Here is a 26,300-nt window from a genome sequence, read left to right as displayed (position 1 = left end):
ACTTGAGCACACTTCACAGAATGAACAAAGACCCATTCTGCAAAAGAGGTCTCTAAATTTTTTTTGTTAAGCCTTAAATTTGCTTCATTTTGTCAAATGCTTGCAAAATTAGCATTTTTAGTTTTGATACCTATATGTCTAATTGCACCAGTACGTTCTATTGGTGTCTATGTATATTAATTTTGTGAATGTAGATAGTATACTCCAAAGTTAGAATGTAATGAGTCTAGGATAAATGAAATTTTAAAATATTATACTGTACAAATTTTTAATTACTCTAAAATGTTACCTTTTTTATTACTTAAAATTTGATGGAAGCAATGCCATTTGTAATTATTTGCTACCTAAAATTTTGAGTTTAATGGTTTGAAATATAGATCTTTACTTAATTCTCTAGTTTCAAATTCAACTTATTTTGATGCCTACCTACTGATTATCAAATCCTCAATAGATACTTCTCAAAGGCAAGTAATCCCAAAAGGAGAAAGTGTAATATTTGCCCTTTCTAATAAATCAGGATGATAATATTTCAATTTCACTTACCAATTATGCAAAGATTTTGTTGAAATTTCACTTGTATTTGCATGATGAGTACATTTATCTGCATTTGCTTTGCAGGAATCTTAAAAAAACCACTTGTCAATTTTGTGACGGCTAATTCAATTAAAACTAACTCGCATAGCCCACAAACCCACTTGACTACATTCTGTGTGAAAACACATCAGATGCAAATTCCTTGATGATTCGTCCATTGATAAATACCTCCATGCTGTGAACTTAAACTTTCTTTCCCAAAGACATGTTGCCGTGTTTATTACATATGCACTCTGCGTGGGCTCTTGACACAGAATAATGTGAAAACAAGGATTTCCATTATACATCAGATAGTAGTAAACTCTGACCTATTCCTTATTTTTAGATGAAATGTAATGTAAATTAAAGTTTGAATAATCAAAAGGAAATGGATTATCTAGTTTACTTTGGTGAATACATCCCACTTCAAAATGACAGACCACAGTCAATGGTAATGTCAAAGTCAGAAGCCTATCAAGTAAATAAATATTAAATTATTTCTTTTTAAAATTTAGCAATTTATTTCAAAGCATTCACTTTCTTCCATTTAGTAACTTGACTAAGTTAAAAAACATCAGTAAAATTTAAAATTTGACTACGTTCATTAAATGTATGTATAAATCCATTATAGCTTAAGGCACGCCCGTTACCCTAGAACTGCTGACTTCTTAAATTACACCTGTTTATAGTTGGCAAAAATAGAATTTTAATTGCTAAAGTGATTACAAATTGAAGTGCTTTTCAAAAAAATTCTCAAATTTGGGGTATTTCTGTGCATTTTGCTTAGAAAGAAGTACTAACTTTGTTTCTAATTTCATCACTACATTATATGGCATCCACTAGAGTCAAAACTTACTTGGTGTTTATATTTCCTACTTTTGTAGAAAAGATCCTCTCAAATGTCATAGCAGGTTAAAAACTATTGTTACAATCATCTTTACTAACTTTATTCTTAAGTTACAAATGGTGAAGTTGAGATAAAAATAACTTTATTTATATTTATTAATAACTTTCCCCAGGTCTCTCAGCTAAAAATTAAATATATTACTCCCAACCAATTCATCTACATATGGTCTTACAAAATAGAACTCCTACACATTAATTATTTAATTCCTGTAAGTTAACTTCAATAGCTGCTGTGCTTATTCATGACAATTTCTAATTAATTTTAAATGCTATTTAAATAGTCAGCCATTGTCCTAGTAAGTAGAGATGAATTAGGAGACATAATGCTTTTATTGCACAAAGAGTGGTCTGTGTAAACTCTCGAATTAAACCCACGCTGTAGTCAAAACTCATTTGATGTTTGCATTTCCTACTTTGTAGATGAGATGGTCTCAAAAGGCAGAATAGGCTGAAGATGCGTTGGACAACTCTATAAGTAGTGTCTCAAGACTCTTGTCATCTTAGCTGTCTAAATTACTTCAATGGGACTCAAGGGAATTTAAAGGGGAGAAATGACATGACAAACAATTATATTCTAACACTCTATTTATAACAATGCCCTTTCAGATTATTGTTCCTCTAGACTGACACATCGCTGTAATCCCAGGGATGAATCAAGGGACTTAGAGTTAGATCACGCACAGCTTGTAGGCACAGAAAAAAAAAAAAACACGAATGAAGAGCTGACATTCAGGAAATATAGAGTGACTCAAAGATAAATTCAGCTGGGATGAGCTTAATTTATCAATGTCAATAACAACGGTGAACACATCGCAAGAATACATGCATATTAATTGAAAATAATTCAGATTAAATCACTGCAGTTTGACATTTTGAGATAGGCACTTTATCTTTTCAAGAAAAAGAGCACTATAAAATCTTTAATCTGAAAACACATCTTAATTGCATGTTATCACCTCCTAATTGCTTCTATATTATATTAAACATTTTGCTAATTACTAGCCTGATCATGGTGTAAATAGCCTGAGGCAAGAGCTCACATCCAGCTGAAGACTGCCAGGCACAGGAGAAGTAGGGGGAAGTTCAGCACTCAGTGGATTCATGGACTTGATCTTCTTCTGGGGCCGGCAACCTTTTGTTCAGGTCTCTGACGAGATAAAGAGATAAAGAGGCCATGGTGAAGATCAGAGATGTTTTATTCAGCTGTCAGATTCTAATATTGTTCTTGGGAAAAGGTGGCCTCTTTCTGTTATTACAGGTAGGCTCTTTCAGATGTGGCATGTGAGCTTCTGCCTTTAGGATAAAAATAGGCTCAGTGAAAGACAAAGTTACATCCAGTTTTAACCTTAATCATCGAGATTTTCTCAGGGTAAGGTCCCATTAAGTATCAATTCCTTATAGACAATCTTCGGTCAATATATGTGTAAAATTCATATATACAAGTATACACACACACATGCATATATGTATATATATATAAATTTACAGTCCTTTTTCAACACTATGAATACTTTAGAATGGGTAAAATACCTGTAACTGAATGACAAATGCTCCTCAAAATTAACCAAACCAGTGACCACATGTTTTACAACATCAAAAATATATGGAAGCAACAACATAATAATAATCTTTGATGATACTATGACTGATTTCTGCAAGGATTTAAGAAATTAGGATGATTCTGTAATAATCGTTAGGTGGAAAATTTGCCAATCCACAGTAAAAGGCTTAAAAATGTTCCAAACTTTTTAGTACATCTATTCTACTTCTAAGAACTTTTCCTGTGGAATTCATAATAGAAGAATTTCTTTTGGAAAATTTTACGTATTGATCATTGTCACAGAATCATTAACTACATCGAGTTATAAAAATGGTAATGCATTAACCATAAGTATACATATCATGAAAGTCATTTGTAACATTTATCAATATTCCAGTTTTCCTCTTTTTAGGAACATGGCAGGACTCCATCTTTCCCTGACCCTGGAAGTTAGTTATGATCATGTGATTTTCAAGGCAACTGTTACAGACTACGTTTGTCCCCCTGGAATGCACTTGTGGAAGCCCTAACCCCCAATGTGACTGTATTTGGACACTGGGCCTAATTAGTGAGATAATTAAAATTAAATGAGTTAATCAAGGTGGTACCGTAATCTGATAACATCAGTGTCCTTACACAAAGAGGAAGAGTCATCAGATCTCTCTTTTTCTCTCTGGGTGTGTATGTTTGTGTGTATGACCGTAAACGTGCATGCGCAGAGCAAGAAGTCAGTGTCCACACGCCCAGAGACAGGCCTGACCAAACACCAGCTCTGAAGGCACTTCGATGTTTGATTTCAAGCCTCCAAAATTCGGGGAAAATAAATTTCTGTTATTTAAGCCGCTTAATGTGTGGTATTTTTTTTGTAGCAGCCTAAGCTGATTAGTGCAGCAGCTCACAAGGGGCAATATTGCATGAGTGAGAAAAATAAAACTTATTTGTCTATTTTAAGTTCTGGGGATTTGAGGATTTTCAGCTGCCATGGCACAATCGACCCTAGCCAGATTAACATGTGGTTGTTTTTCCTTGTGTCTTTTACTATATTGCCTATATTATTTCACTATATTTTGTTATATAAAAAGAAAACATTTTATTGTCAGTTAAGAATTACCAGGAATAAAGCAGGTTGTTACTCTCATATGGTGTGCTAAAATAAATGACCTAATTAATGGGAAAACTTGTGAGCTAAGTTCCTCCACCTCTACTTTCAGCCTCTGGTGCTGTCCTTCCCTCCTGTGTCTCTGTGCGTGTCGCAAAGTCTACTTTCCGTCTAAACTTTTGGTGTGACCCTGTAGCTCTACTTCCACTATTACTGCAATACATGCCTCTAATCATTTACTACTACTTCGTAAAGATTTGTGACGTGATGGTTCAGATTTCGATTTTCTTTTTTAATCTTGATACTCTGCGTCTGGTCCTTCTGGCTTCCACATCAGCCTTCATCTTTAATTATTCAGAAAGGAAAAAAGCTTAGCGTTAACCAAGAAAGAGGAGGAGGATACAAAACGTTCAGAAGAATTTGCTGCCCCCTCTTCTCACTGAATAATATTGGTATGAGCTTTTCCAATATTTTATTATTTTCTGGCTTCAGTAACAGATGAGTGTTGTTTCAAAAGCTCTTTTTTAACACTGGTCTCCTGTGCCTGCGTTTAGTTGTCCACAGTAATTCTTAGTTGCATAGGAGAAGAATACTTCAGATTTTGATTCTTTTTTTTTTATCCATTTGTAAGCAATTTACTGTGGCTTACCTAGTGTGGAGATATGTAAAGACAGTATGGACACGCATTGTCCACCTTCTCTCTGGTCATAATGCCTGTAATTCTGATGACGTCTAATTGTCTTGCATGTTTCATCTTACAGGTAATCTAACAATGACATCCTTCCACAGTTGTGAGTATACAGAGCTGAATCGACCGTGGATTTCAGCGAGTACTCATCCTGTGTTCTTTCATGCGCTTTTTGCCTTTGTCTTAATATTGTAGGAAAAGACGTTAAAAACTCTTTCTGCATTCAGAAGATGTTATCATCTATTTTACCTTTCATCCTCTTCTTTCGTGACGCCACTTTGGGGTGTGTCTTCAAAGCCACAGTTTTCACAGCGACCCCTCTATTTCTTTCCTTTTCCCTTTCTTTCATTTCCTTTTTTTAAAACATACTCTCTGAGATTTTATGCAATTCTGTGCCATTGAACGTTTGATTTTAGGTATTTGCTAAAACAAATAATCATTCATAAATATTTCCGTCTCATATTGCTATCTACTTAATTTTTCATCAGATTCATCCAAACTAGGAGAGGAAGTCTTTTTAATATTTAAAAAATACAAATAATTGCTATTGGATAAGACTTGGACCGATCTTTCTTTTTGTTATTATGACTCACCACAGAATGCAGAACTTTGCAGAAGATTCTGTTTAACAAGCTTACTTAATATTCCTAGCACCAGCACAGATAATATTTGCTGGAATATTTTATCTTATCTATATTCAAATATAATATCACAATAGCTAGAAATCCCTGATAGAAATGATACTAAGTAGTAAAATATGGTCCATTAGCTGGGTTCCATATATATATAAATATATCATATATCTATATACAGATACGTATGTAGTAATTTTAATAATATAAATTATATTAAGTATGCATAGCAGCAGAGGCTATGCCCTTCTGAACTGATGAATTTTCCTCAGAGGACCCTGATTAGTTCATTTTTTTCCTAATGAAGCTTTCATTTAAGTATAAGTTTCTTTCTTACTTCCTTCCTGCTCTTTTGTAAGAACTAAAGCTGCTGTCTGCCTTTTGGAAAGGAGAGCAGTTTTGCCTAGATTAAATAGAAATTCTGAATCATTGCAGTCTGACTTGAGAGAAAACTACAATCAAAATATAGTCAACATGAGGAAATGAAGTGATTCTCAAGCACATGTAGTTATTTCTGTAGAATCATATAATTTTAAGGTAGGAAAGAACTTAGTGGCCATCATCCTTTTTATTTTATACATATGAAGATGAGACTATAACAGCATAAGTAACTTGTCCAAAATAGTTGAACAGAGGCATTTAGGCCAGCTAAATGACAGAGTCACCAATTTGTCCTGTACTATCCGGAGGGAACTGACCCGATGTTTTTTTTCTTTCTTCTTCTTATAGAGCCTACAGTGTAGCCTTTTAAGTTCTGTGTGAACAATAAGATTCAGAATCAACTAAGAGAAGAATTTGACAATATACATCAAAACAAGATGTTAGAGATTATTCAGAGGTGTTACGCGCTACAGACTAAAAATCAAGTGCTGTTAGCTTTGTTTCAAGCTAAAGAACTCTTGAGGACTTTAATTAGCAGTAGTTTTGTAGACCTCTGCAAATTACTTCAAAGTTTTGGGCATTTTTCTTTTTCTTTGAGGTTTGTATGTAAATGAGCATGTTAAGTGGGATACATTTGTTTAAAATCTACAATGAAATTTTATCAATTTTAAAGCATCATAACTAATGTTTTCCTACTGCTAAAGTCATTTCTCTTTCCTCATAAATTGGTATTTAATCTTCCTGAGACATTACTTCCATTATGTCACTCCTCGTCTTTGAAAAGTGAGCAGAGGCTCCACATTACACACGATAGAACCAAAATTTCCCCAGGCCACACCAGCCTATGGAAGCAAATGAGATCACATTGACATTAATAACTCAAATCTCACTGCCTTCCGCCCTCCCATGCGTTGCACAGGACCTAAGCTTCTCGTAAAGTGCACACCACACTGAAGGATTTCTGGGAGTCCCCCCAGGGTGTGTCACTCTTGCCCAACACGAGCTCACTCCCACTGGGTGAGGTTACTCCCGTGCTCTGATTTGTGGTTCTACTATTCGACTTCTCCCCCGGCCCCCAGGCCCTAGAGGCAGGGTAAACTCTCACTCACTCTGGGCACCACCTGATAGCAGATGCTGTGACCGTGAGCCACAGCTCCACTCTCAAATTCGCCCTGCTTCCCTGTCTCTGCACTGTTACTTATTCTCCTGCAGGATATCAATGCTGCTCTGTGACCCAGGGACCACCCCTGCAGAGCAGATCAGCCTGCTGAAGCTCAAAGACCATCATCGCTTTTGTGGACACTGCCTTTCTGGACACCACCATCAATGTCCTACAGCTACCCCGGCCCAGTACTGGGCAGGGATCTGCAGGAAAGAACAGCACCTGTCATAGCCCTGTATGGGCTGTTAGCAACACTGCCTCCTTCCCAATTTTTCATAATTTTTTCTTCTGTTTTTCAGTTTGTTTTTATTTTTTAGGGCGGGAAGAATGGAGAAGAGAGAAACATATTTTTCTTGTCAGTGAAGCCGCTTTGTCCCATGATCCTGGCCAATGAGTTCTCTGACACCTGTTCCAGGAGTGGCATCCCACCCTCTCCCTTAACGGAGGCCTCCCACTGGCAAGGCTCATACTGCAAATTGAGTTATTTGCAGAAGTTCTGCAATTTCTATGCCAACATCTGAAGCCCATGTCTGTGTCTTATCTCCTACTGCAATGAAGCCCACTGATTTAGTTGTTATTCACAGTTTTACCCAATCCCACCTTTTCAACCCAAAGCCTCAATAAACTACTATGTAATCCCTTTTCCTCTTCCAGAGAACCCCGGTCATGGAAGTACAGCTATAAGCCATCCACCAGGACAGTCTCTGTGTTAGCTGCATCAAACTTGCCAACTGGCGCGGTACTTCTCCAGAGTCTCAAAAATAAATTCACTCACCTCCAGGCAAGTAGAGAAGTTTCTTAGGACAGAGAGTGTGGGAGGGAACATGGGCAAAGGCTAGCAGATTTCCTCCCACATCTCTGCCTCTCCTCCCCTCAGACCACTGGGTCTCCTCTCTCTCACCCTCCTCTCTTTGGTGCCCCTCCCAGACATCTGACATTCCACATTTAAATTTGTCTTCTGACCTCTCTTAGCCATTTCTTCCATATTAAAAGCATTTAGCTTTAACCTCTTAACTCTTGCTTCCAAAGATACATCTCCACTGCTCCCCATACACTGAGCTTTAGCAGAACCAGCCCTTACCTCCTTAAAGGGCAGTGCTCTCACTGTGCCCTCTTCCATATAACATTTTGGTAAAAGTAGAGATACAAAACGGCATTTTTTAAGGTACTTTACCTTATTAATCTTGTAGATCAACCTAACTCCTTTTCTGCTAGTGGGTATAGTGAGAAGCTAAAACTGAGGCCCTTGTTGGAATCCTGTGGTATTCCTTTGCTTGGGTTCCCATAGCAAAATACAATAGACTGGGTTTTTTAAATAACAGATATTTGTTTTCTTCTAGTTATGGAAGTTGATTTTCCTCAAGGCCTCTCTCCTTGGCTTAGAAGGGCCATCTTCACCTTCTTTTCTCAACTTGGCTTAATTACCTCTTTAAAGACCCTATCTTCAAATACAGTTACATTCAGAGCTGCTGGGCATTAGGATGTTAAAATATGAATCTTGAGAGGACACCAATCATAACACATGCTTTTCTGTTTATCCAGGCTGTTTTGATGTCTTCTGGTCTCCCTTCAGGGACCATCTCCCTCCTCCTTACAGCCAAGCAAGGAGATTTCAAACATTAGCTGAAAACACTGGTGATTATTTGGGGCCCTGGGAAGGACTGGCCATGGTTGGAGTGAGCCCTGTCTCTCTAATCCACATTAACTGATCAAAGATGTTCTGAGGACACTCTGCCTCCTTTATTCCACGACTCTAGCAAGTTTTCCTCCTGCAAGAACAGGGATTGAGGAAACTGGAAGTCTTTATTACTTACCTATCTTAGGGAAATCATGATAATTTAAAGACACAGTCTTGAGTATCTTCCAAAGGAGAAGTCCTAAAAGTGTTAATCATAAGCTGGTATATTCTAAATGTAGCATTAGCAATATAGCATTTGTAGTTGCAAACTGTAGATTTGAATAATCTGCAGCTCAGCTCTTGGTCCATTTGGGAGAGGATCTGTTGAGGCAAATCCTCGGTTGCCTCTTATTCTCTGAAAGAAAGGATCTTGAACAGAATAATTCCAGACTTTAGTGGTCTTATCTACACCGCTAAAGATGAGAGTAGTTCTGCCACTTTTGACAGTACAGTTTTATCTTCCTTAATTGTCTGTGTCATTAGACACTGTCTTAAAGGGTATCTCTAATTCTTCACTATGAAAGGCCAATATAACAAATGACTATATCATCTTCCACAGGTGTCTCACTGCTCTACTAGATTATTTCCAGTGACAGGAGAAATTCCTATTGTACAAGATGCTAGATGTAAAGGCAATGATGCATTTTAGGTTTTTCCTTTTTGTATTAATTATATATCTTTTATCTTTGTTACTTTCAGCCCTATGGAGTACAACAAACTAACCTTTCACCGAATGAGTTTCGTACTTGTAAACATTTTTCATATCATTTTTATAAAATCTTATTTGTTTTTTATTTCTGGATCATTCTTTTTTTTATAATTCCTACAGTGGCAAAATTTCAAGCCTAAAATTATCATATCTTACTCTACTTTTTAACATATTCCAGTTCATAAAAATTTCCCTTAAATGTGCTGTCCAGATACAAACACAATCTTTGAAATGGGGTCTGGATTACTACAGAAGTAGGCAAAACTATTGCTTCCTGGACATATGATTCTTCATATTACTGAAAGAAGCCAAAACTGTAGTGGCTTGCTTCACAAACGTGAGACGATAATGAATTCTTTTGAGCATATTGGTTACTAAATCATCACATCTTTATACATTTATACTAATTAGGTTAAATTTTCCCTGCTATTAAGATTTCGAATCTTGAAATTCCTACTTTTACTCCAAATTGATAATGCCTCCTTGGTCGGTGAATTCTTAAATCTTAATTCTGCCACCTAATGTGTTAACAATTGCTTCTGATTTTGGCATACATATATCCAAAAAGTTTTCTGTATATTCATGCAAATTGCTGATAAAAATGTTTATTATAATTAACAATAATAAAGGTAATTAAAACAATTATTCTTACTGTAAGTAAGAATTACTCTTTCTGTAAGAATTCTTATTGAGTGCTTTCTATGTCCCAAGAACTATGTTATAATAGTACATATGCATTACTTTATTTAGTCCTCAAAACATCCCTATGTAGCAGGCTCTATTATTTCTTTTCTTTCTTGTATTGAAGTGAAATTCACACAATCAACCATTTTAGAGTGTACAATTCAGCGGCATTTACTGCATTCCCAGCAAGCATTGTGCAGCCACTACCCCTCTCAAGTTTCAAAAATTTTCCTTCACCTCAGAAGAGCATGCTGTAGTCCAAAGGTAATCATTCCTCACCCACCTCCCTCCATTTCCCGGCAACCATTAATTGGCTTTCTGGCTCTAAGAATTTGTCTATTACAAATATTTCATATAAGAGAAATAATACAATATTATCTTCTTATGTTAGGGTTCTTCCACTTAGCATAAGGTTGTTAAGGTCCATTCAATTTTTTATGTCTTGGCAATATTCTATTTTCCCTATTTTTCACACATTCGTACATTGATGGGCATTTGGGCTGATGGGCATATTTATCCATTACAAATAATGTTGCTATCAACATTCTTGTGCAAATTTCTTTGTAGACCATAGGTCTTCATTTTTCTTGAATATACAATGAAGGTCCAAAAAGTATCCAGCCATGAAATATGAAAAACAGAGATACTTTTCAGACTGCCCTCGTATACCTAGGAGTGGAATTGGTTGGATAGGTTGTAATTTTACGTTTAACTTTTCCATGAGGAACTGGCCAGTTTTCACAAAGGTTATGCCATTTTATATTCTGAACAGCAATATAAAAGGATTCCAATTTCGCCATAGTTTCACCAACACTTATTCTATTTTTTCTTCATACCTTCCCTAACAGTTATTTGCATCCTGCTGCATACACGGTAATTCTTCATTGGGTTTTGACTGGAGTTTGCGTGATAACCAGTCAAGCTGGTCATCTTTTCTTTTGCTCTTTGGCCGTATGTTAATCACCTTTGAAGAAATGCCCATTCAAGTTCATTTCCTATTTTTTGTTTGGATTGTTTATCTCCTGGTTTAGCTGTAAGTATTCTTTTTTTAAAAGTTAGGCTGCTTTTTAATTTCTTTTTTTTTTTTTTTTTATTGTTGGGGATTCATTGAGGGTACAATAAGCCAGTTACACTGATTGCAATTGTTAGGTAAAGTCCCTCTTGCAATCATGTCTTGCCCCCATAAAGTGTGACACACACTAAGGCCCCACCCTCCTCCCTCCATCCCTCTTTCTGCTTCCCCCTCCATAACCTTAATTGTCATTAATTGTCCTCATATCAAGATTGAGTACATAGGATTAATGCTTCTCCATTGTTGTGATGCTTTACTAAGAATAATGTCTTCCACTTCCATCCAGGTTAATACGAAGGATGTAAAGTCTCCATTTTTTTTAATGGCTGAATAGTACTCCATGGTATACATATACCACAGCTTGTTAATCCATTCCTGGTTGGTGGGCATTTAGGCTGTTTCCACATTTTGGCGATTGTAAATTGAGCTGCAATAAACAGTCTAGTACAAGTGTCCTTATGATAAAAGGATTTTTTTCCTTCTGGGTAGATGCCCAGTAATGGGATTGCAGGATCAAATGGGAGGTCTAGCTCGAGTGCTTTGAGATTTCTCCATACTTCCTTCCAGAAAGGTTGTACTAGTTTGCAGTCCCACCAGCAGTGTAAAAGTGTTCCCTTCTCTCCACATCCACGCCAGCATCTGCAGTTTTGAGATTTTGTGATGTGGGCCATTCTCACTGGGGTTAGATGATATCTCAGGGTTGTTTTGATTTGCATTTCTCTAATATATAGAGATGATGAACATTTTTTCATGTGTTTGTTAGCCATTCGTCTGTCGTCTTTAGAGAAAGTTCTATTCATGTCTCTTGCCCATTGATATAAGGGATTGTTGGCTTTTTTCATGTGGATTAATTTGAGTTCTCTATAGATCCTAGTTATCAAGCTTTTGTCTGATTGAAAATATGCAAATATCCTTTCCCATTGTGTAGGTTGTCTCTTTGCTTTGGTTATTGTCTCCTTAGCTGTACAGAAGCTTTTCAGTTTAATGAAGTCCCATTTGTTTATTTTTGTTGTTGTTGCAATTGCCATGGCAGTCTTCTTCATGAAGTCTTCCCCCAGGCCAATATCTTCCAGTGTTTTTCCTATGCTTTCTTTGAGGATTTTTATTGTTTCATGCCTTAAATTTAAGTCCCTTATCCATCTTGAATCAATTTTTGTGAGTGGGGAAAGGTGTGGGTCCAGTTTCAGTCTTTTACATGTAGACATCCATTTCTCCCAACACCATTTATTGAATAGGGAGTCTTTCCCCCAAGGTATGTTCTTGTTTGGTTTATCAAAGATTAGGTGGTTGTAAGATGTTAGTTTCATTTCTTGGTGTTCAATTCGATTCCAAGTGTCTATGTCTCTGTTTTTGTGCCAGTACCATGCTGTCTTGACCACTATGGCTTTGTAGTACAGACTAAGATCTGGTATGCTGATGCCCCCAGCTTTATTTTTGTTACAGAGAACTGCCTTAGCTATACGGGGTTTTTTCCGGTTCCATACAAAACGGAGAATCATTTTTTCCAAATCTTGAAAGTACGATGTAGGTACTTTGATAGGAATGGCATTGAATAGGTAGATTGCTTTGGGAAGTATAGACATTTTAACAATGTTGATTCTTCCCATCCATGAGCATGTTGTGTTCTTCCATTTGTTAATATCCTCTGCTATTTCCTTTCTGAGGATTTCATAGGTTTTCTTTATAGAGGTCCTTCACCTGCTTCGTTAGGTATATTCCTAGGTATTTCATTTTCTTTGAAACTATGGTGAAGGGAGTTGTGTCCTTCATTAGCTTCTCATCTTGACTGTTATTGGTGTATACAAAGGCTACTGACTTGTGGACATTGATTTTATATCCTGAAACATTACTGTATTTTTTGATGACTTCTAGGAGTCTTGTGGTTGAGTCTTTGGGGTTCTCTAAGTATAAGATCATGTCATCAGCAAAGAGGGAGAGTTTGACCTCCTCTGCTCCCATTTGGATTCCCATTATTTCCTTGTCTTGCCTAATTGTATTGGCTAGAACTTCCAGCACTATGTTGAATAGTAAAGGTGACAGAGGACAACCTTGTCTGGTTCCAGTTCTAAGAGGAAAAGCTTTCAGTTTTACTCCATTCAGTAAAATATTGGCTGTGGGTTTGTCATAGATAGCTTCAATCAGTTTTAGAAATGTGCCACCTATGCCTATACTCTTCAGTGTTCTAATTTGAAAAGGATGCTGGATTTTATCAAATGCTTTTTCTGCATCTATTGAGAGGATCATGTGGTCTTTATTTTTGCCTCTGTTAATATGGTGGATAACGTTTATGGACTTGCGTATGTTAAACCAGCCTTGCATCCCTGGCATGAAGCCTACTTGATCATGATGAATGACTTTTTTGATGATAAGCTGTAATCTATTGGCTAGGATTTTGTTGAGAATTTTTGCATCTATATTCATGAGTGAGATTGGTCTGAAATTCTCCTTTTTGTTTGGGTCTTTTCCTGGTTTTGGTATCAGGGTGATGTTTGCTTCATAGAATGTGTTGGGGAGGATTCCTTCTTCCTCAGTTTTTTGGAATAATTTCTGCAGTACAGGAATAAGCTCTTCCTTGAAGGTTTGATAGACTTCTGGAGTGAAGCCACCTGGACCAGGGCATTTTTTTAGTTGGAAGCTTTTTTATTGTTTCTGTGATCTCAGTGCTTGAAATTGGTCTGTTCAGGAGGTCTATTTCTTCCTTGCTAAGTCTAGGGAGAGGGTGTGATTCCAAATATTGATCCATTTCCTTCACATTGTCAAAATTCTGGGCATAGAGTTTCTGGTAGTATTCAGAGATGATCTCTTGTATCTCTGTGGGATCAGTTGTTATTTCCCCTTTATCGTTTCTGATTGAGGTTATTAGAGATTTTACTTTTCTATTTCTAGTTAGTCTGGCCAATGGTTTATCTATTTTATTTATTTTTTCAAAAAACCAACTCCTTGTTTCATTAATTTTCTGAATGATTCTTTTGTTTTCATTTTCATTGATCTCTGATTTGATTTTGGATATTTCTTTTCTTCTACTGAGTTTAGGCTTAGATTGTTCTTCTTTTTCCAATTCCATAAGATCTCTTGTGAGATTGTTGATGTGCTCTCTTTCTGTTTTTCGAATGTAGGCATCTAAAGCGATGAATTTTCCTCTCAAAACTGCTTTTGCAGTATCCCATAGGTTTTGGTAGCTTGTGTCTTCATTGTTGTTATGCTCAAGGAAGTTAATGATTTCCTGTTTTATTTCTTCCTGCACCCATCTGTTATTCAACAGAAGATTGTTTAATTTCCATGCCTTTGGGTGGGGTTGAGCATTTTTGTTAGAGTTGATTTCCACCTTTAGTGCCTTATGGTCTGAAAAGATACAAGGTAAAATTTCAATTCTTTTGATTCTGTTGATATTTGTTTTGTGTCCCAGGATATGATCAATTTTGGAGAATGTTCCATGGGGTGATGAGAAGAATGTATATTCTTTATCTTTGGGATGGAGTGTTCTATATGCGTCTATCAAGCACAGTTGTTCTAGGGTCTCACTTAAATCTCTTGCATCTTTGTTTAATTTCTGTTAAGAGGATCTGTCCAGCTCTGTAAGAGGTGTGTTAAAGTCCCCTCTTATGATGGTATTATCCGATATCATATTGCTCAGACTGAGTAAGGTCTGTTTCAAGAATCTGGGAGCATTTAAATTGGGTGCATAAATATTTAGAATTGAAAAGTCTTTTTGTTGTAGTTTTCCCTTGACCAATATAAAGTGACCATCTTTGTCTTTTTTGACTTTAGTTGCTTTAAATCCACATGTATGTGAAAATAAGATTGCAACTCCTCTTTTCTTCTGAATTCCATTTGCCTGAAAAATTGTTTTCCAACCCTTGACTCGGAGCTTTAATTTGTCTTTTGAAGCCAGGTGTGTTTCTTGCAGACAGCAAATGGATGGCTTGTGTTTTTTAATCCAGTCAGCCAATCTATGTCTCTTCAGTGGGGAATTCAAGCCATTAACATTTATTGAGATAATTGATAAGTGTGGTAGTATTCTATTCGTCTTATTTGGTGAGAGTCCATTGCTTAGTTTTATCTTTTGCATCAGTGTGGCGGTTAGGTTCTGTCCTTTGATTTCTGAGTTCTTACTTTGCTGCTGATCCATTGTGGTGGTCAGTGTGCAGAACAGGTTGAAGTATTTCCTGTAGAGCTGGTCTTGTTGTGGCGAATTTCCTCAATGTTTGTATATCCGTAAATGATTTGATTTCTCTGTTAATTTTGAAGCTTAGCTTAGCAGGGTACAGAATTCTGGGCTGAAAATTGTTCTGTTTAAGTAGATTAAAGGTAGATGACCATTGTCTTCTTGCTTGGAAAGTTTCATTAGAGAAGTCTGCGGTCACTCTGATGGATTTGCCCCTGTAGGTCAACTGGCGCTTACTCCTGGCAGCTTGCAGAATCTTTTCTTTTGTCTTGACTTTGGACAGGTTCATCACAATGTGTCTTGGAGAAGCTCGGTTAGAGTTGAGGCGACCCGGGGTCCGATATCCCTCTGAAAGCAGTGTGTCAGAATCTTTGGTGATGTTTGGGAAATTTTCTTTTATAATATTCTCTAGTATGGCTTCCATTCCTCTGGGGCATTCTTCTTCCCCTTCTGGAATTCCTATAACTCGTATGTTGGAACACTTCATAAAGTCCCATAATTCTGACAGTGAACGTTCTGCTTTCTCTCTCTTCTTTTCTGCCTCTTTTACTGTCTGAGTTATCTCAAGAACTTTGTCTTCTACCTCTGAAATTCTTTCTTCTGCATGGTCTAACCTGTTGCTAATACTTTCCATTGCATCTTTAAGTTCCCTGATTGACTGTTTCAGTTCCTTCAGGTCTGCTATATCCTTTTTATATTCTTCATATCGTTCATCTCTGATTTGATTCTGTTTTTGGATTTCCTTTTGGTTATGTTCCACTTTATTAGCAATTTCCTTCATTGTTTCCGTCATTTCTTTCATTGTTTTCAACATGTGTATTCTAAATTCCCTTTCTGTCATTCCTAACATTTCTTTATAGGTGGAATCATCTGCAGTAGCTACCTCATGGTCCCTTGGTGGGGTTGTTCTGGACTTGTTCTTCATGTTGCCTGGAGTTTTCTGCTGATTCTTCCTCATGAGTGATTTCTTTTATCTGTTTCCTTGCCCTAATTTTCCTTTCACTTCCTCTTGCTCTTTAAGTTCTTGTGCCTGTGGACTAAGGGTTACAGGACCAGAAGGGTGAGAAGGTTGAAGAGCAAAAAAAGGGGATGAAAGAAAGGAGGACCGAGTGATAAGAAAAAAAAGAAAGATAGAGAAAGGAGAGGGGGTGGGTATAAGGAATATTGACAAAAAGAAGAGAGGCACAGAAAGAGGGAGACAGGGCAATATAGGTGTACAGTAGGGTACTTTGACACAACCTTAAAAAACCCCACCTTCTGGGGTTGCCCAGTTGCGTGGTTCCCTTGAGGTCAGCAGCTCTTTGCTAACCTGATCAGACACAGTACCCCACCTCCACCAAGTAGAGATGAAAGACAAAAATGCTATAAATCAAACCAAAAGAAGCAAACAGAAAACTTTACGGGGATAAAATTGGGTGAAAAATCAAATTATATCGGTAGAAACACTAGCAAAAATGAAGTTGAAGTTATTAAAAAAGGCAGTAATGGGAAATTATAATTAAACTAGGAAAATTGAGAAAGAAAAAGGGATCTGTGTGGGAAAGATTGAAGTTAAAAAAACAAAAGAGCATCAGCAACGTCAAAATAAACAAACAAAAAAAACGACCAAACAAAAAAAAAAAATACACAACCAAAAACAAAGCAGTTTGTATATGTTATTGAATATTGTCTGGGCAACACGTGGTCTTCTGGAGTATGAGATGTTAGTCACAGTCTGATACGACTGGAGGCTGCTGATTTCTCAAACCCCAGCAGGTAGACACTCTAAATCTCTCTTCAGCCTACTTAAAAGGCACTTTGAACTTGTAAACTTGCTGAGCAGAAGCTTTCCCAGCTTTCTCGCTGGAATCGCTGCTGAAGTGGCTATCCACTTACCCAGTGTGCCAAAACCGGTCTCACTCTGCCCCTGAGGGTTAGGGCTGCAAGGCGGCTCAGACCCCACCCTTAGGCTACTTGGTTGCTGGGTTACCAGCTCCCACCCGTTTCTAGCGCTGCGACCCTGAATGCAGAGCTTGCCGGGGCAGATCACTGATAATGGATCCGTGTGACCCACCGCCAAACACTATTAGCTCCGTCTGGCTCAGTGGCTCAGACTGGGGCCCTAGGCAACGGCCAAAGTTCTCCGCACTCCCGCTCAGGCCTTCCCCAAGGCAGTTCAACTCAGTGCCAAGTCCAAGGACATCAAAACAGTTCACAGGTAAGGCCTTTCTGGTTTGCAGTCTCACTGCTACTGAACTTACAGTTGTGGGCGGGTTTAGACGGATTGAACACACGCAACCACTTGCCGGTTTTCCACTGTTTTAGTCCTCCTCTTGGGGTCCAGAAGTCTCTCGCTGACTCCCTGTATCCTCATAGGAGTGATGATAGGCAGTTCCCACCAGCCAGAGATGCGTGGAGTCCTATCTCCCCAGACTCATGGTGCCCAGATGCAAGGAAGCTGTTACTCGGCTGCCATCTTGCTCCGCCTCCGAGCTGTAAGTATTCTTTACTTATTCTCATCATTAAGCCCTTATAAGATATATGATTTGAAGCCATTTTCTTCCATTCTATAGGTTATATTTTCACATTGTTTATAATGTCCTTCAATGCTGAAACATTGGTTCAATTTACTTACTTTTTTATGCTTGTGCTAATGAAATAAAAACTAAAAATCTTTTGTCAAATTTGAGTCATGAAGATTTATCCCTATGTTATTTTCTACATGTAATTGTTTTATAGATCTCTTATATTTAAGTTATTTATCCATTTTGAGTTAATTTTTATAGATAGAGGAATGAATCCAAATTTGTTTTTTGGCATGTGGTTATCCTGTTGTGTCTCTCCCTCTCTCGCTCTCTCTCGTTGTCAGACAGGGTCTCATTCTGTCGCCCTGGCTGGAGTGCAGTAGAATGCAGTATCATATCACAGCTCAATGCAACCTCAACCTCCTGGGCTCAAGAGAACCTCTTGTCTCAGCATTCCAAATAGCTGTAAGGAACTATAGGTGTGTGACACCATGCCCATCTAACGTTTTCTTATTTTTTTGTAAAGACATCATCTTGATCTTGCAAAGGCTGGTCTCAAACTCCTGGCCTCAATCAATCCTTTTGCCTCTGCCTCTGAAGTGCTAGGATTTAGAGGCATGAGCCTCCATATGCAACCTCTCTCTCTCTTTTTAAGTTTAGCTAAAGGTTTATCAATTTTGTTGATTTTCCAAAGATTCAACTTTTGATTTCATTGATTCCCTCTATTAAAAATTCATGTGGGGGCACTAATCGAGATACATCTTTTTTCCCAAAAGGTAAGGAAAACTTTGCAGGAACTTTTGGACAAATGTTAAATAAATTTTTATACTTGTGCTAATGAAATAATGTTAAATGTTAAATGAAATAATGACAAATGTTAAATAAATTTAACATTTGAAGAATATTAATTCTGCAGCTGTAGAGAGTGAATCAATTACTACAGTAACTGTTCTCACATCATGGTTAATGTTTGTAAGTACTAATTTTCTTCTTTTATTTAAGTACCCATCAGCCTCTTTACAACTTTGTCAATAGGTTAGAAGGTGGTTTAAAATGTTAATGAAGCTAAGATAGTATAATTAGATGTACATTTTTATTAAGGAAAAGCTTTAGAGTCTGATAGTGTCAGAAAGAAATGATAAAAACTGAGGATTTTGCCAGCTCACTAGTGACACAGCCAAAATGGTATTGTTCTTTTGGGCTCTACTCCTTTAACAGAGGTAGATAAAACCATTCTAAATATGTACAGTGCTTATAAAATGCACACACACAAACACACACACACATGCACAAAACACTCAAACACTTGAAAATGACATAAATAAGAAAGCCAGCTGGTAAAGCAAAATGGAAATTGTATTGATGCAAATTCCTTGGTTTCCTCCCAGTTATAATATTTTTTTGTTGCCTTAGGTTGGTGGTTATTGAATGCCTTCCAGCTGTCGATCTGAAATAGAGACGGACAATCCAGTCCCAAATTACACCAAATGCAAATCATTTTTGGAAACTGAGAGAAAAAGGGAAGGGTTATGTTAAAACATGCAGTTTTCATTTCCATGGAACTCTATTTTCCTAATTCTCTCTATGTTGGATGTGTTGAAATTTAGAAAGAAAATATGTTCATATACCACATTATTTCCAGAATTCTGCAAGCCAAAATGCAACTTTGGAAGTTGCCAAATCTTTAAGTGCTCTTTTTTTGTAAGTGCTCTTAAAAGACTCCCAGTCTCCTTTTTAAATTACAAAATGCAACTGGTTTTAAGTATTACTTATTGTTGGTTACAATTTTATAAACATTGAGAAGTTAAAAATTTCTAATTTAAGTTTACTAAAGTGCAATAAGCTTATTCTTTCAAAAGAAATGCAGGAAAGGTAGAGAAATGCATGTTCTTTTTCTCCTGTGTGATTTTCTCTGTAACTTTTGCCTCCTTTGATTTATTAAATCCAATAAAACAAAAAAAAATAGTGCACCTAAAATATAAAGACTTTAGAAAGCATTATGGGAAATAAATTTGAGAATCAGAAGGAGCCTTACTGATTAGTAAAATTTATTCATTTCATACAAGAGAAAACTGAAGTATTAAAAAGCTGAGACTTATTCAAGGTCAGCTATTGAATAGTCATTAACATAATCAATGTGAGAAGTGGATTTTAGGTTCCCCAGAAGAGGGAAATTTCTGCTGTTCCTAGCTGATACTTTCAATTGTTATTGCTTGCCTTATAAACCTAGAGTTTTTCTAATTAATAGTTTATTCTATTGCCCCCCCTTTATCTGAAGATTATTTGAATGGTCTCATAAATTCAATTAAAAAAATTAATTTCAGCATTCATAGTGTTTATACCCACATGTACTTTTAAATTAAGGTCAAGTACAGTTTTTAAAAATTATCTTACTATTTTCCCTGTGATAAATTTATTTATTAACCCCTAGTGTTATTTCATAATAATGAATAATTCATTATTTGTCATTTATGTTCTGCCCACTTCCAAAAAAGATGTAAGAACATTGATGACATCAAAAAAACAAGCTGGGCATGATGGCTCACACCTGTAATCCCAGCACTTTGGGAGTCTAATGTGGGCAGTCTGCTTGAGCTCAGGAGTTAGAGACTAGTATGAGCAAAAGCGAGGCCCTATCTCTACTAAAAGTTGAAAAACTAGCCGGGCATGTGGCAGGCACCTGGAGTTCCAGGTACTCAGGAGGCTGAGAGAAGGGGATCCCTTTAGCCCAGGAGTTTGAGATTTCTGTGAGCTGTGATGCCAGGGCATTCTACCTAGGGCAACAGAGTGAGACTCTGTGTCAAAAACAAAACAAAACAAAAAACACATAGAGAATGGAAAAACCAACAAATTATGGAAAATGATAGAAAATCTAAGTAGTAAATATAAAATATAGAAATAGTTATGCTACAGGAATCTAGTCTATTGGAGGCTATTTGAATATAGCTTTAATTTGAGCTTCCTGGGAGACAAGAGGAAAAGAGAAACATGATGTTTTATAGAGCTCTTATTTGACAAATAAGTGTATTTCTCTTTTTATTTTCTCTTAGGACATTGACATATAAAGCACACATTTTGTCAATTTTTATTGATTGTACTTTTTTCTCTTATCTCTTTTGTTAGCAGGAACCTCATAAAAGGAATTAACCACATAAGTAGAAAATATAAATAGCATAAACATGCAATGTTTCTTTTACTCATTTTATTGTTTGTTTTTATTTTAATATGTGATATAAATATTTTATTCATATTTCTATAAATATCCTATATAAACATAGTGACATAATTAAAAATAAAATTATTAAACATAATCCTATAAAGGCCATTTTGTGGGGAGCTAGAAAATAACATGAATCTGTAGCTTTATGATGCTGTACAATAAAAATTAGAATGTAGAAAGCAGAGAATAATTATATTTTGCAAAATGGATACAAAAGCATAAATAAAATACACTTACAGTTTTCCTATGAATAAAAAATATTTTTCTGTCTAAGCATATTATAAAAATGTTTGCTTATTTTTTAAAAGTAAAAAGAAACTTTTTCATCAAGAGCTTAGTATTTGCAACTTTCTATGTGTCAGCCCAGTTAGCTCAATTATTAGAATATGTAGAAAACAAATTTCCTAATTTTTGGACAACTCAAAACGTTCATACTTTTTTTAAAGTCTAAAAACAATAGTAGAGGTAAAAGGATTTTGAAGCATTATTCCAAATTGTTAACTCGGAAAGGAGGTGATGATCCCAGGATCTGCCTTCTCCAAAAGCTGCTATAAGAATAAAACCTTCCCTCCCCTTCGAAAACTTCACATCAATCTCTCACGTTTGAGCGCATTGGCTCTTAATTGAGACAGAGCTAGGAAGTTTTCAGTCTCACTAATTTGCCAAATATTCTTTATTTTCTCTCCTTCCATTTATTACTACACTCCTGAAATGCAAGGGTTTTACCATCTCCTGATATCATTAGAACTGCTGTCCTTAGAGAGCTTTAAAACTTTTCTTTTCCTGATTATTTCCAAATGTAAAACTTCATTCATGATCCACTGCCTTTGTCTCTATGCCTGTTCTTAGCAGCTTATGAGACATTTCCACATAAGATAAACTCATGTTCAATGTATCCAACACAAAATCACCTCTTTGCTTCCAAAACAAACACTTCTTCCAAATAGCTCCATGTCAGCTGGAGTTAGCAGTATTACATATTCTCTAAAATGCAAAAGCCAGCATCAATTTTTTCTTCACCTCTCATTTTAAACTCAATTTAACACCGATATCTATTCCTTCCAAATGCATCAGTCATAGAAAAATTCATGCAACCTAATTTAAACCAAGTCACTATCGAGCTCAGAAGTTAGTTTATTAACTTCCAAATTACCCTTTCATTTCATTGAATAGGTATTCAATTCACATGCCTATAGATATTATTCGGGGTTTTTTTCTTTTGCCATAATTTTATAATCTTCTATTTTTTAAGGATGATCTCAGATACTATTATACAGAGAAGATTAAAATATGGGACCATAAAAGAAGAAATGGCCTTGACGCCCTCAGGTCCTCATTGGAATTTATTGGTCAACTACTGGATTTGGGAATTAGACTAGGTTATAGTTAAATTCTACAAGTTATGAAAGCTTAACATTCTTATTCTCAAGATAAGTGCATTTCCAGTGGTATTCCTCTTACCTACAATATTGTATAGTTTTCTGTATCTTTTAGGAATCCTTGTGTCAATGAACAGTACACAACCCAACTACGGAGTCTTAAACAAATGACAATTTTGTTACATGGCGTGAAGTCTGGAGACTGGCAGTTGCTGGTGCTGGTTGAGCAGCTCAGGGCAGTGGCCCTAGGTTTCAGATACATGTGCCTTGGCTAATTCTGGTTTCCACACCTGCACGTCAACAGGCAGACCAAAAATAAAAGAGGGGAAAGAGTAGAAGTATCAGGAAAAAAACGGACTTCTGTGGAGTCACACACTGAGTGAGTCCATGTCCTTCTCTGGAGTCACACACTGACTTTCACCTCCATGTCCTCACTCAGAACTCTTACCTGAAGTTCCTTCAGAATGGAAAGATGATCGGGAACGGGGATTATATCAACTGAACGTATCCATATTGTCCCTTTTGTATATACTGATTTTTCATATTTTTCATATCATCTCTGAAATGTCCTGCTTTTTAAAAATTTACCTGAAACTTACTTCCTCCATAAAAACTATCCCAACTGTTGCTGACCACACCCATGGCTAATCTAGATTTTGATTTTAATTACAGTAGCATCATGAAATATACCATTCATATCTTTACACCCTTGTATTTTTCATTTAATATTTTGTTTTCTCCAAATTTAAAGGGACACTGAAGACATAGGCTGTTATGTTGTCATTCTCTTTTAGCCCACACAGAATAGGGCACTGTGCTAGGCAGAGAGTGGGACTCCATACAATCTGGGCCATAAAGGATTCGATTCGGGCAAACTCAAATATGAATCAGGAACCAAAGATCTCTTATTATGTAACCCCAAAGAGGAGAATTTTTGTTTCTTCCTCCATAAATGTGTAAACAATAAATAGCTCACAGGGAAGACATGAGAACACAAAATAATAAAACGTGTAGAACCTGTGTGCCCAATACACATCATTTTTATTTATCAGTTTATCACAGGAAGCATTTACATACATTTTCTATAAAATATAATATGCAGGATTTACATTTTTTAGGAGCCAAACACACAAAACTATAAAAACTAATTTCTTTAAAATTCATCCTATGAGAAGAAAACAAACAAACAATACTTTGTTTTCCTGGAGAATAAAATACATCAGCTGCCGCCACGGTGCTGGGTCCTTCCAAGGAAGCTAAGGGTGCTTTGGGGGTCAAGCTCTCACTTCTTCTGGCGACTAGCACTGTGCCTGGAGCTGTCCAAATACTCACCCACCCCGAGGCCTCCGTCTCTGAGCTCGCCTGCATTTGCTTGGCCCTCATTCTGCGTGAAGATGAGGTGACTGTCACGAGGGTAAGATCAATGCCCTCCTTAAAGCAGCTGGTGTAAATGTCGAACCTTTTTGGCCTGGCTTGTTTGCAAAGGCCCTGGCCATTGTTGACATGGGGAGCCTCATCTGCCTTGCAGGGACTGGTGGACCTGCTCCAGCAGCCGGTGCTGCAGCACCAGGGGTCCTGCCCTCTCCACTGCGGCTGCCCCTGGAGAAGAAAGTGGAAGAAAAGAAGGAAGAATCTGAGGAATCTGATGCACAGGCTTTGGTCTTCTTGACTAAACCTCTTTTACAATGTGTTCAATAAAAAGTTGAACTCTGAAATAAAAGAATAAAATATATTTCAATTTCATTTAGCACTTAGTTCAAGACTTAAATGTATATTCACTGATGGTATTCATTTTAGACAAAGACTTAGCTAATCAGAGCATAGCAATTGTTAAAGCTAATAACTTTTTATTTTTACAGTTTAATATTTGCTGTGGTGAGCTCAAGGGATTTCACCTGGAAGCTGTGTTTGCCAAGAAAGCCCTGAGTCTTACTCAGGGAATGTATTTATCTGTGGGACGATGATTAGAGATTATGGTGGGAAAATACCAGAATCACTTCTCTAAGATCTTTCTTATTATTGCCTCTGTTGTATACGCCTCCATGATTTTGTTAGTGTGCCTTTAAGATACAGATTATGAAAAATTGCTGAAAGACAGTGAGATAATCCAAAGAGGTATGTAAATATTATTCCAGGAAAAAACAATGAAAAAAGGGTTTAAAAGGAATATGTAAAGAAAGGTTCTTAAATTTCAACTAAAATATTCATAGTCAGCATTTAAATTAAATTCTTCATGATACTGGAAAATGGTAATGAGTTTTTTAAAGTTTTATTATGGAATTATTCAAATATACATGAAGATAGATAAAATATTTTTATTATCCAGCATCAGAAACTCAGCAGATAGTGAATTTGATTTCATAGATACTGGGCGGGTTACCTATTGCTGGAAAGGGACAGCGAGAGACAAAGAGCAAAACCTAATAGCTTCAAACAATGAACATTTATTGTATTAGTCTCTGTGGGTCAAAAATTTAGGAGCAGCTTAGCTGGGTGGTTCTGGCACTAGGACTGCAGTCATTTCAAGTATGACTAAGCCTCGACGATCCACTTGCAGGGGGTTTGTTTTACATGGGTATCAGTAGGAGGCCTCAGTTCCTCACCACATAATGGGCGCTGTACTGTCTTCATGACAAGCCCGTCATTTTCCTACAGAGCAAGAGACACAAAAGGGCAAAGTGGAAGCCATCATACTTTTATGCCAGTGTTGGAAATTGCAAATTGTTACTTATGCAATATTCTGTTCATTAGAAGTAAGTCACTAAGTACAACTCGCACTCAAGGAGGGAGGAATCAGTTTCCATTTCTCGAAGGAAGGGATACCAAAGAATCTTTGGACATAGAATTGCCCTAATAGTACTTCCATTCACTTTTCACTCATCATTCTAATTGTTTTGAAGGAAATTCCAGAAGACATGCCATTTCATCTGTATTTCAATATATCTCCCTAAATGGTAAAGAATTTTTTAAATCAAAACTATAGTATCATTCTCGCAAGTGAAAAAATTAATAATTCCTTAGAATCAACAAATGCCTAATTGATGTTCAAATTTTTATAAGGTTTTTACAATTAGTTTGGTTTGTTAAAATCAGAATCCTAGAAAGCACCGTCTATTGCATTTAGTACCTTTTAAAGTGATATCACATCCTCCTTTAACCATCTAATTGGAAATATACTTATGGCCAAAGATAAAAGGCGGAATTCTTCACAAGTGGTCTTTCACATACACTGCTTTTTTCCTACATTGCTTATTGCTCTTTTCATAAGAAACACTCAAGAAGTAAACATGCAGATTTTTACGGGTCACCTTTGAACCTGGAATTTGTGTTAGCACTTTGGTTATATTTCCTAATAAGCCACAGGTGTACGCTGCAGGAACCAGTGGAAACACGAACAGGGATATGATGAAGTTAATTGTCCATAATCTATTTATCCCAGGGAACATTTACACATCTGTTACAGAGTTAGGTATTCACTACTCGTATTTTTTGTGTGATTTTTGAACAGAGAAACATCTATTACTAAAGCATCATAAAATGGAAAAATGCTATCAAGAGGCTTTTAAGTATCAAGACAAAGAAAGTACAGCTCTTTGTGTCCTGTAAATGAGCGGTTTCATTCATTTCAATAGGGATTTTGTTTTACATGTGCTGTGCTAGGTTTGGGCACTAAACACTTGACTCCCATTTCCGGATGAATTAGTTTGTTAAATGAGGTATATGAATAGAGAAGGTACTTTAACAATTAATTTCTTTAATAAGTACTTTTATCTTGCTACATAAAATATTTTATAGTAATATCTTCTATTGTGGTGTGGGTGTATACACAGAGACTGAAAAATATTGAAATAGTTCATAAAATTTGTCCTGTACCTATTTTGACACCTATCAAATATTTTCCATTATGT

General features: G+C 36.6%; 1 pseudogene; it reads left to right on the top strand.

Moving 5' to 3' along the window:
* LOC128591427 (60S acidic ribosomal protein P1-like) overlaps positions 1-24,065 on the top strand; it is a 43,444-nt pseudogene extending 19,379 nt beyond the window's left edge.
* Positions 24,066-26,300: the final 2,235 nt, after the last annotated feature.

This window comes from Nycticebus coucang, chromosome 8 (assembly GCF_027406575.1).
Source record: "Nycticebus coucang isolate mNycCou1 chromosome 8, mNycCou1.pri, whole genome shotgun sequence".
Classification (NCBI taxonomy): domain Eukaryota; kingdom Metazoa; phylum Chordata; class Mammalia; order Primates; family Lorisidae; genus Nycticebus; species Nycticebus coucang.
The sequence above is the reverse complement of the archived record's forward strand: the minus strand, read 5'-3'. Positions and strand labels throughout refer to the sequence as shown.